Source organism: Corapipo altera, unplaced genomic scaffold, assembly GCF_003945725.1.
Source record: "Corapipo altera isolate COAL_440 unplaced genomic scaffold, ASM394572v1 165, whole genome shotgun sequence".
Taxonomy (NCBI): Eukaryota; Metazoa; Chordata; class Aves; order Passeriformes; family Pipridae; genus Corapipo; species Corapipo altera.
Window position 1 is genome coordinate 1,530,642 of NW_020884954.1, and position 11,022 is coordinate 1,541,663.

Genomic DNA, 11,022 nt, shown 5'->3' on the forward strand with positions numbered 1-11,022 from the left:
GCCTTATTTTACAGAGTATTTTATAGACCTACAATCTAGGTATGCAGTTAAGGAAAGCTTTAGCAGACATGAAAACAATGTGCTTGGTTTGTTATTTCCCCAAAACCACTGCTGTCTAAGTACAAATGATTTTGAAGCCTTCAGTCAACTTCAATTCTCCTTTCCATGCCAAAAGCTCATTTAGTTTAAGCCGTCCTCTCTACAGAAATAACCTGCTTATTCAAGGACAAGGTTATTTTAGCAGTCAAATAGGAATCTGTAGATGTCTTCCCATTCTGGCCTTGGCCCTGACACCTGACACTTACTTGGTGAAATATCAGTGAGCTAATGAATGTTATGATCTGCTTCCCACAGCTAGAAATTTTTACTCTCTCGGTTTCTGACAGTCTCCATTTTGTCCACAGAGTTGGTAGATGTCCTAAGGACCATGGAAAGAGTTGAGACAATGATATCAATGCTACTTGACCTATCAACCTCTTTTTGCATCTATTTGTCCAGGTCAGGAATTTTAAAAATAGCACTTTCTAGTTGTGTCTGCTGTTTCCAGTATAACCACAATGGCAGTGATTAGTAACTGGTTGTCTTATGAGCTCTGATATATAAAGGCCACAACAGTTCTGTCCCATCACTGTTGCAGCTTCTTGGTCACAAACAGCTCTCATGTGAAATGTTTTTTTCCCAGCCTCGTATAAAATGTCTTCATATGGGTTAAGGAGAACCTGTGTTGCCATTTCAAGGTAGGTAACAGACCTGTTTCAGTGCAGGTGCTGAGACCAAGCTAAGGAAGGTAAAGGAGATATTTCTGCTTTGTCATGCTTCCATCCTGAGTGTTCATCACTTACACAAGTACCACGCCATGAACAGAAGACAGTCCCAGCTTATCCAGACACAAAGAGCTCATTGGAGATAGAAAACCACCGTGTGTTTGGCTCCTAGTGTAGGAGATGTCTACAAAAAGTAATAGCCACAATGTGGACAAAGTCCTTTCTGTCCAAGCACACGAATATTGACAGCCTGGGAAGGAGGTATCACTCATCATACATTGACTAATGCAGTCACTTCACTATGTTTGCTGCAGTTTGGATTCCAGGTTTCAGCAGGGCATGATGGTCCTTTTTTGGTGTGTTATCTGTTGCATAAAAATGAGAAGCAGAGGCTTTGACAAGTACATTTGCAAAAGAGAGGATATACCATTTTTTTGGGGGGGGCTAGAAAGGAAAGTGGTTAGATATACCTCGATTGAAGAAGTTGAAATTTGAGGCTTATTCAACTCCTATTTTTTTTCCCCCTTTTGCATAGCATGGAGATGACTCGACTATTTGAAAGGTAGTACTCCTCAGTACAAAAGGATAAGTACTCTTTGACAAAGCCTGTAGTAATTTTGTACTGTTCAGTGCTACAGGACAAACAGATGTGATTTTGGTGTGGGTGTCGTGTTTGGGTTTGTGGTGTTGCTTTTTTTTTTTTTTTATGGAAACACCTACATAGTTTTTCTTGCTGGCAGTAAGGTGCCATCACAGGACAACGTGCATCAGCAATATAGGGACTTCTCCTTGCTACATGGATATATAGTTTTTTGTCATTGCTCATACTGCTTATGCTTGGCATTGGGTTCTTTATGCACATGCAGGGAAACAAATAACTAGTGCAATAAGAATTAGAGGCCAGAAGGCAGCTTTGGGATGAAATCATTGTCTGAAAAAAGCTTTGACAAATAAGTCTCTTGAAAAGCTGGCTAACAACGAGGAAATAAAAAACAACCAAGCGTCTTGCAAAGATATTTGATGTTTCTAGTAAAAAGCTCCTCTTCATAGGCTAGACAGCTTGATTTGTTGTACTTAATGTACTTTTGAATTCTGTATTACTTCATGGTTCAACATAGTTGACTTCAACACAAAGTCCAGTGTTGTTATAAAGTACAAGTAGAAGAATGTTTTATTTTTTTGTTTGGGATTTTGAGCTGCTGGTATTTTTGGGGGTGGAAATACTAATGGTTGAATTCTGATCCACTAGAGACAAGGAGCCTGTACTTGTATATCAAAGGCCATGTTTAACAGTGAGTACTTTTCCTCTTGATTCATCTTCAGAAATTGCACCTGTACTTGGAGTGTGGCACTGCTGCTCAACCATGGACAGTTCTAGGGAAAAAAAAGATAATCCAAATTCAAAGCTGTCTTTGCCACAAGCCAAAATTGTAAAAGCAAAAATCTACACATAAGTAATTCCTATTTATTCCCCTGGAACACCCAGCAATGTGACAAAAATGACTTTACCAGAGAATTAAATGAAAATCCAGTCCTTCAAACTGCCTCCACCACTCTCCATCATGCCAACATGACCAAAATGTTGCAGATCCTAGAATCACAGAAAGGCTTGGGTTAGAAGGGATGTTAAAGATCACCTTTTTTTAACCTCACTGCTGTGGGCAAAGACACCTTTCATTAGACCAGATTGCTCAGAGCCCCACCCAGCCTGGCTTTGATGCATGCTCTCCTCCTGAAATGTTAATTTAAAATAGCTAAAGAACCATCCTGGTCTGCTGGAGTCACCCCTCTGATGGGAAGCCCTGGGATGACCTCCTGTTTCCCTTGCAGCTGGGGGTTGGGTAAGGACAGAGAGCCCAGGGCAAGGACCTGCTCTGCCTGAATGGGATTTAGCAACCTGTGGGCCAGAATCCCTCAAAGGTGGGGGATGAGGCTCATCTGCTCATCAAGAGAGCAGTGGGAGAATGAGTCTTGCATTATTCCTCTCAGAGAATGAAAAAGCGTATTTTTGAAGTCTGTAGTTCCAAGACTCCAAAATGGAGGGGGTAATTTTAGTTTTTTGGGGTTTTTTTTAATGACATCCCACACAGAAGACAATTGCAGGGAGATACCTGCCACTGGAGCTGGTCATAATTTCAATTCCTGGTATTAAATCAGGATTCATTCTAAGGTTGTTTAGTATATTTTTCTTTATTTGAAGAAAATGACATGTTATTTTGCAGGCTTATTTTCTGGCATCAACTGTTACAAACTTATCTACAGGTTTATCTCTGTTTATAGAGAATTTCCTCTTAGGGCATGACCTGGCAAAAGAAGGGAACCAATGTAGTGTTAAACAAACTTAGCAGTCAGCATACTCAGGGCTTGGCAAGCGTGATCAATATTGCAGTGTATTTTATCTTGATATATCCATTTTTAACAAGATAAAGGCAAACAACAGGACAACAACCCCTTAAAAATATTTTTTTTTTAAATTGATGAATTTTGGAAAATAAAGAAAATAATATAAGTGATCAATGAAGGGGGAAAAAAAAGAAAAAAGCTAGAATAATTATTCACCTAACATTTTCTATGCAACTTCCCTGACACGTATATATATATTTTAATGAGTTTCATTCAAAAGGAAATAATTAGAGTATTGAAGTTGAATATTTAGGAAATGGAAGTTGCATAACAGAGAAGGTAATAAATCTGTTTACTGCTTTGCTTTCCCCATTGCTTCCCAGGTCCTGAGTTACAGGACAGAGCATTTCTTCTGTAGAAAACAGAAAATGTGGACAAATTTGTAGACCTGTAGGCTTGTAGAATGGGAAATTTGCTCTGCTGAATCTAACAGCTCCCTTGAAAGGAACTTAAGAGCGAGTGAGGTACTAGAACAGTGCTTTTGTGAAAATAATGAACAAAGAAGTCAAGGTAAAGAATATAAAAGAAACGCTGATCCTCTGAGCACGAGGAGATGGATTTTTCAGAGACAGGCTGCTGTGTCACAAAGTCAGCTGCTTTGCCGTGGAGGAAGGCTGCAAGGAAACATCTCTGCTGAATTCCAGTGGTGTGAAACTACAGCAGCCCTGCAGCACAATATGCTGAACGTGGGCTGTATTCATCTCGGCCACGTGCCGCCTTCTCCCCGCGGTGATGAGCAGAGGTCTGGGGGAGGAGGACAGCAGCTGAGCCCTGGAGATGCACTTTGAAGGCCTCTTCTTACAGGGGACCTGCTGCTGACCACGTAGCTTCCTCTTCTCCATTCAAACCTGGGAGGATCTGCAGCGTTTCAGTCCGGCCTCGTGCTGTTCTCTGGTGAAAACACCTCTTCCACGGGCACAGCATTTTTCAGAACTGCCATTTCAAATCTTTCTGCTGTTTTTGAATCTATAACCTGGATTTTGTGTCTTATATGACCTAAATAAGTAGTTCAGGATGTAGCTTGACCTTAATTTTCAGTATTTTCTCTTCTGCTGCTTTGTAAGTAACAGCAAAGAGAGATTTTGGTGTCTGGAGTGTAAAGAACAGGTGCTCCTGTTGACTTGTGTTTTGAGTTTTGTGTGTTGAGGGAGGACGGGTACTTGAGCATTTTCCTAAAAAACACTTTCAGAATTCATCCAATGTCAGTTTTCCCTGTTCCTGCACACTTCAGTAGCACTGAGGGGTCCCATCCACGAGTTACCTCGGGTGTTTTTCCCTGTGTTTGCCATACATTTTTTGCTTATTAGCAGTAACTAAATATAAATGATGAAAATAAGATAGGAATAGGTAAGTGTCCTACCAGAAATCAGTGAAGACATTAAACTTTTATTCTTTCATGAAAAAATATTTCATTTTCCAATGGCTTTTCATCCAGGGAATCTTAGAGCTTGTCAAGCATATACAACTCTTTTCAGAGATGGAACAACTGCAGGTCAGACACACAGCTAAAATCCCAGCCACAGAGCACAAGAAAAGTTCTAAAAACCAGTGGTCCCTAATTCAGGTGCCCCCCATCCCACTGAAGGCAGTGAGTGGTGCTTTGGAACCTGAGACCTTTAGAGGAGTTTGATTTTTCCCTTGGACGTGCTACTTCCACATTCTGGGAGAATATCTGGCTGTATTTGGGATGGCCTGAGAACTTACCTTCTCTTCTGCATCTCTGCTGAGACTACTGGTGAGAATGCCAGCATTAATTGGGATGGGGTTTGGTTTGTGATCTGGATACCTGCCTGTCAGGAAATTAGTTGGAACAACTTGATCTTCTAGGGATTGAGCTGAGGGAGAAAAACAATCTCTCTGTTTCAATCATATTTTCTGCTTTGTACAAGAATGGATTTTCCAAAGTCCAGATTCTGAATTCATCGAGAACAACATTTATGGGTTTCAGTGGCAATTTTTCAGGAGCGAAGGCCACGTTTCTACATATCACATACAGGGAAATGTGATTTCAGGAAAACACAAAATTTAGGAGAAGAAAAACTCTAGAACTCCTAGAATGTTTCCTTTACTGTTTGCCTGGAGAGAAGACAGTTTTTCAGAGACTTGATAGACCTGAAGTCCAAGGGTCTACAAGACATCCTTTAAGGCACTGTCTTGCATTTGATGCTTGGATTTGTGGTTGGTTTTTTTTTTAATCTACTGAATAGCTTACATTCTGGAAAACAACTGTGTTTGCAACTTTGCCAAAATGTTTGCTTTTAAATAAGAAAACATTAAGCAGAACTTGGAATATTCTCTTGTCTTTATTTGTTCCTGTTTTCACTTTATTCTTTCCTTCTGTGTATGAGGATGTGCATTTGGAGCAGGGGCTAATTTAGCAGGCATTTCACAGATCACCTTCTGTTGTTTTATGAGCCACCAGCAGTTCATGAACTGCAGACTGAAAAACAATTTAGTGTGCTGGGCTGGAGCCCTCTTCCTGTTAAATCATGCAGAGCACTAGGATAAAATTTTGGCCTGGTGTTCAAAACTGGAGAGAAATAGAGGGAGAGATTTGACTGATCATTTCTCCCATGTAGTAGCTTCCACTCACTAAATGAACCTTTTACTAGAGCTATTAAAATTTTGGCTAAGTTAGCTGTGCTGTGGATGGACTTAGAGACACTCACCTCTTTGGAGGAAGACATAACCCACATGCACTAACTGTTCTTGGTTCTTCTGTCACGAAGTGATGATCCTAGCACTATGGACAATAATTGTGAATGTCCCTGACTGCATTAGAGGTGGGACTGACTTGGACCAAGGGTTTACAGAGCACTTAGGTCATCTCTACATGATGTTTCTAAGTGCTTCTGTGATTAGAAAAAATGCTGTATTGAAACCTGGATGGACAAAGAGTTGTAATTGTGGTGTGGTTGAGATGGGTTGAACTGTTCCCACAGGTTTAGCAGCTTATGCTCCATGAGATAGAAAGGAATGTACTAAGCTATACATCATGAATGGAGAAAATTTTCCTCAGTGAGCAATATGCTCATCTAAGAGCAATTATGATTTAGTTCTGCAAGACACCAAACAAATAAAGCTTTGAGACCACTGATGATGTTTAAGACTTCAGAGTGTTGAACCCTTTGTATTCAAGAACACGGTCTAAGGCTTAGAGTTTAGCCCATGAGAGAATTAAGTTTGTCCTGTTGTTCTTTCACTACTTTTACTATAGATATGTACATGAGACACTTCTATCAAAGGATTAAATGAAATACTTAGAGGCTAATTCTCTCAGCTTTACTGAGGTAGTCAGCTTAATTTATTGTTCTTGGCTTATACAGATAGTAGTTCTCACCAGTTAACTTATTCTCTCCACAAGTGGTAAGATAATTAAACTGGATATTTTATTGCAATGAAAGCATGAATTTTTTTTGTGTTTGCCAGGAATCATTCATATTTTAAATCAGTGTATGAGAGCAGTAAAAGTATTGGGCGGGGGGGAAGGGTGATGGAAATGGCTTAAGAGTGTTGGAGAAAAGTTTTATTCCTTGGAGCATCTGACCTCTGCACATGGACTGTCCTAGTTCTTCTCCTGTTTATCACACTGAGGTCTGTATGTTGGTTCCCTTGGCACCTCACCCTTGTTTTCCCTTGGCTGAGATTATGAGAGATAAAATATGATTTTTATATATACAGGTGCATCGTGAAGTTGTAAGATATCCAAGTTCCAAATGGGGCTGGGTATCAGGGTCTCTTTCAGCTGGATAAAGGAAATATAGAAGTTCTTAAAAATTAAAATCTTTCAGGGCCATGTGGAAATTTTGAACACAGGGGTTTCTTCTCTCTCTTTGGGCTAAGAACAAAGGAAGATCCATCATTTTTGACAGGGGACTCCTTGGAATCACAGTGTAACCGGAAGGAAGGGAAAGCCCCTTTTTCAGAGGAAAGAAACCTTTTTAGGCAAAAATGAATATATTAAACTTATCTGAAAAGGGTGGGATTTTGTGAAACTATGAAATGTGTGGAATTTAAATCCAAAGGGTCTTTCTCCCCGGAAAACTCGGTGTGAGACAAGACCCAGCACTCTGAATAAATTCTTTCTTTTGTTTCATGAGTTTTTGCCATCTTTCAAAATTCAAGGGAGAGATATTTCTCACAAGATGGTGCTTCCATTGCACAGATAAAATCACACTGTATTACAAGTTGCCCTGCAAAAGCTGCAGTGTTGAATGGCTGTTTGTACACACGGTAACCATGAGGGAATTGGGTAAAGAAAGAATCAGTGCCTATTGAGATATGCACCGTGCACATCTATAAATAACCTCTTAATGCATTATGATTTCATGGAAAAGCTCTCAAGACAAGTCGGGTCATCTGGAAGAAGGAGAGAAATCTCCATCTGCAAGATGTGCCTCTTATGAAGTTACAGAAAACAGGTGTGTTGTATCCTGCGGCAGTTGTCCAACACCACACCTTGAGTAGCTTCCTGAAACACTGTGTTCACGTCCCAAAAAATAACTCAAGGTTCACACTGTCTTGTTTTAAAAATACAGATGGTGCTTTCATGTGCCTCTCTTTCTGACAACGGGACCTCTCAAAACCTTATCTGCAGATGTTTGTTTTTGGGGGGAGATGGAAACGTTTTACAGGCACGTGGCCAGGTTGCTTTTGAACTGATGATGTTAATTGTGCAGAGAAGTGCTAATGGCTCTTCAGAGCTCCCGGGGAGCGAACAGTTTTCACTGAGAAAATGTGTACACAGGCCTATTATGTCTGACCATGTTGTCCTGCATCTGTTTTATGGTCAATGGAGAGAAATGGGCACTTTTTGTTCCAATTCATCTTATTTGGGAAGTAGTCTAAAGAGGATCAGATAATTGGGCCCTGAAGTACTTATTTCTCACTATTGATTACCAGGAGAGTCTGAGGTGACAGGCTCAGCTACTGGCACCTTCACCGTGGATTTCTGAAGTTAAGTGAGATAAATGGGCTTTGGAAATAAATGGAAAATGAATCTCACTTAAACCACCAGCATTCCCTTTCCCCTGCCCCATTCTTGACTCTGATTTTAAGAACTAAGGTGTTTTATATACTTTCCTCTACCCTGAGGTATCCACCCAACACTGCACAGAAGATTGAAACCAAGCAAGCTCTGGTAGCAGAGTCTTTCCACTGACTCCTCTGCTCCTCTGCTTTTTTATCTTTCTTACAGTCTGTTAATTTCTTGTATTGTAGGGCTTGAGGTGGCTTTTTGTTTGTTTGTGGTTGTTGTTGTTGTTGTTGGATGGTTTATTTGTTTCAATGAATCAATTATTTTAAGTCCTGGAAAAAAAATTAGGAATTAAATGGATTTGAAGGTAATAACGTTGCCTTTGTGGTCAGTGGTCGTTAGCATAACCCTCACTTGTCATAGAATCATAAAATGGCCTTAATGATCATCTAGTTCCATCCCCCTGCCATGGGCAGGGACACCTTCCACTAGACCATGTTGCTCAGAGCCCCACCCTGCCAACTCCTGAAAATCTCTCTAATGCAGTTTTGCACTTTTTTGGATGTCTTTTAGTTGTTAAGAAAGACAATTTGACTGCATTATAAGTTGGAGGCTTTGTTCTTCACCCTCGTGGTCCCCGGATAAGTGGCAGAAAAAGGCATCCAATGTTTACATTAACACACTTTTATCACACTTAGCTCATTGATTTCTAAGGTACAGAAAAGAAGGCACACAGGGATCTGCTTTTTATACTGTTACGCACATTTTTTAAGTTTACACACTTCTTTCAAGCCTTTTAATAACACACTACTATTGTTAAATATATACCGGTATATATCCCATAAGTGCTGTTAGCCTAAAACAGTTTTCTCTATCTTATTTTTATCTTTAAGTGCAGGTACCCAAAACAGGTGTTCCTCCGCAGGAATTAGCAGCTCCTTTTCTCTCCTTCCCAGGCTGCCCGAGGTCTTTTAGTGAATTTTTGTGCCTGCGTGTTTTCAGTCGAACCGGGAATGATGTGATACGATATGCAGCGCCGAGACAGAACTTCTGATGTGCAAACAGATGTGAGCGCACACCCGAGATGCGAGCGCAGCCGCCTCTTCCCGCTGGGGAACCGGGACGGTGCTCGGCTGGCTGCTGGGGGCTGCTCCCTGCTGGCAACAACACGGCAGAACTTGCTGTTCCGCCTTCCTGGGAGCAGACCGAAGCGCAAATGAGCTGCAAAACTACGTGGGCATTCCTTCTGATTAATTAATTTATTTATTTTTAATTTATTTATTTTTAATTTATTTCTTTTTTAATTTATTTATTTTTAATTTCTTTATTTTAATTTATTTATTTTTAATTTATTTATTTTAATTTATTTATTTTTAATTGATTTCTTTTTAATTTATTTCTTTTTAATTAATTTATTTTAATTTATTTATTTTTAATTTATTTCTTTTTTAATTTATTTATTTTTAATTTATTTATTTTAATTTATTTCTTTTTAATTGATTTCTTTTTAATTTATTTCTTTTAATTTATTTATTTTTAATTGATTTCTTTTTAATTTATTTCTTTTTAATTAATTTATTTTAATTTATTTATTTTTTATTTATTTCTTTTTAACTTATTTATTTTTAATTTATTTATTTTAATTTATTTATTTTAATTTATTTCTTTTTAATTTATTTCTTTTTAATTTATTTCTTTTTAATTGATTTCTTTTTAATTGATTTCTTTTTAATTTATTTCTTTTTTATTTATTTCTTTTTTATTTATTTATTTATAATTTATTTTTTATTTATGTAGTTGTTATTTTTCTCGAATATAAGTTGTGTGGGTTTGCCACTAGTTGTTTTTTTTTTGTTGTTTGTTTGTTTTCAGATTAAGCAAATTACCACATATTTGAAAGTAACATGTAAATTATATAAAATGCCAAGGCTTAGTTCTCATTTATTGTGGGTTTTTTAACAACTTTAATCTTTTTTTTCCTAAGGGACCTAAAAGACCTGAATTCAGCAATTCCATTAAAGCCCCAGACTTCCAATTTGCCTATAGCAGCTTTGGAGAGCTCACCCTGACATGCCTTTCAAAAGCTGCTCAGGATGAAAAGAGCATTTTTTTGTGCCCAGAGTTGAAGTCAGCATGCAAAGGAATCATATAACACACAGCCTTTATTTTGTCCAAAGAAGGTGCCCGTCCTGTTCATTTTTCAGTTTTTCAATGTATTATTCTCCAGAGCGTGACTAAGATGACAGGAAGAGGGAGGTGCTCTGGATTTCCTCCTGGAATTAAGTGTGACCACCTAACAGCCCGTGTTGTTTCTACCTCCAATTCAAACCTGCAAATTGTGTTGCAAAGTGTCATATTAATATTGTAGCCACCGTCTCTGCTCCGCTGGCTCCCTTTGCCTGCACAGCCTCTGTTATCTTGAAGATCTTATGCACCACGAGGCATCAACAGCTTGGATCTCTGTTCAGGTTCAGAGGTGCACAGCAAACATGACAGAGGGTGAGGAGGTGTTCTTTGCTCTGGGAGGTGTAAGGTGTGGTGTGCGCTACGGGCGAGTCGACGCAGACCTGCTGGTTGAAGCAGGTCAGCTTTGAGAAAAAGGCACCTGAAAGTCCCAAGGAGGTGTTGCTGGACTTAGGTAGCCCTTTGCTAGCCCCCAGTGAAGGGGATGTGCACGGGAGAGGGGGCCTCTAGCATCACATTTGCTATCTAAACGCTCACTTGAAACTCCTGGCTTAGTGTTGCCGGCCTGATCTCGTTGTCTTCTGAATAACATGTACTTCTGCACAGTTCAATAATTACCAGCTGTCTCCTGGCAATTACTAGTTTCAAATCCTGTAGAGTGTGTGCCATTCACCCCTTGAGCAGCGATTTGATGAC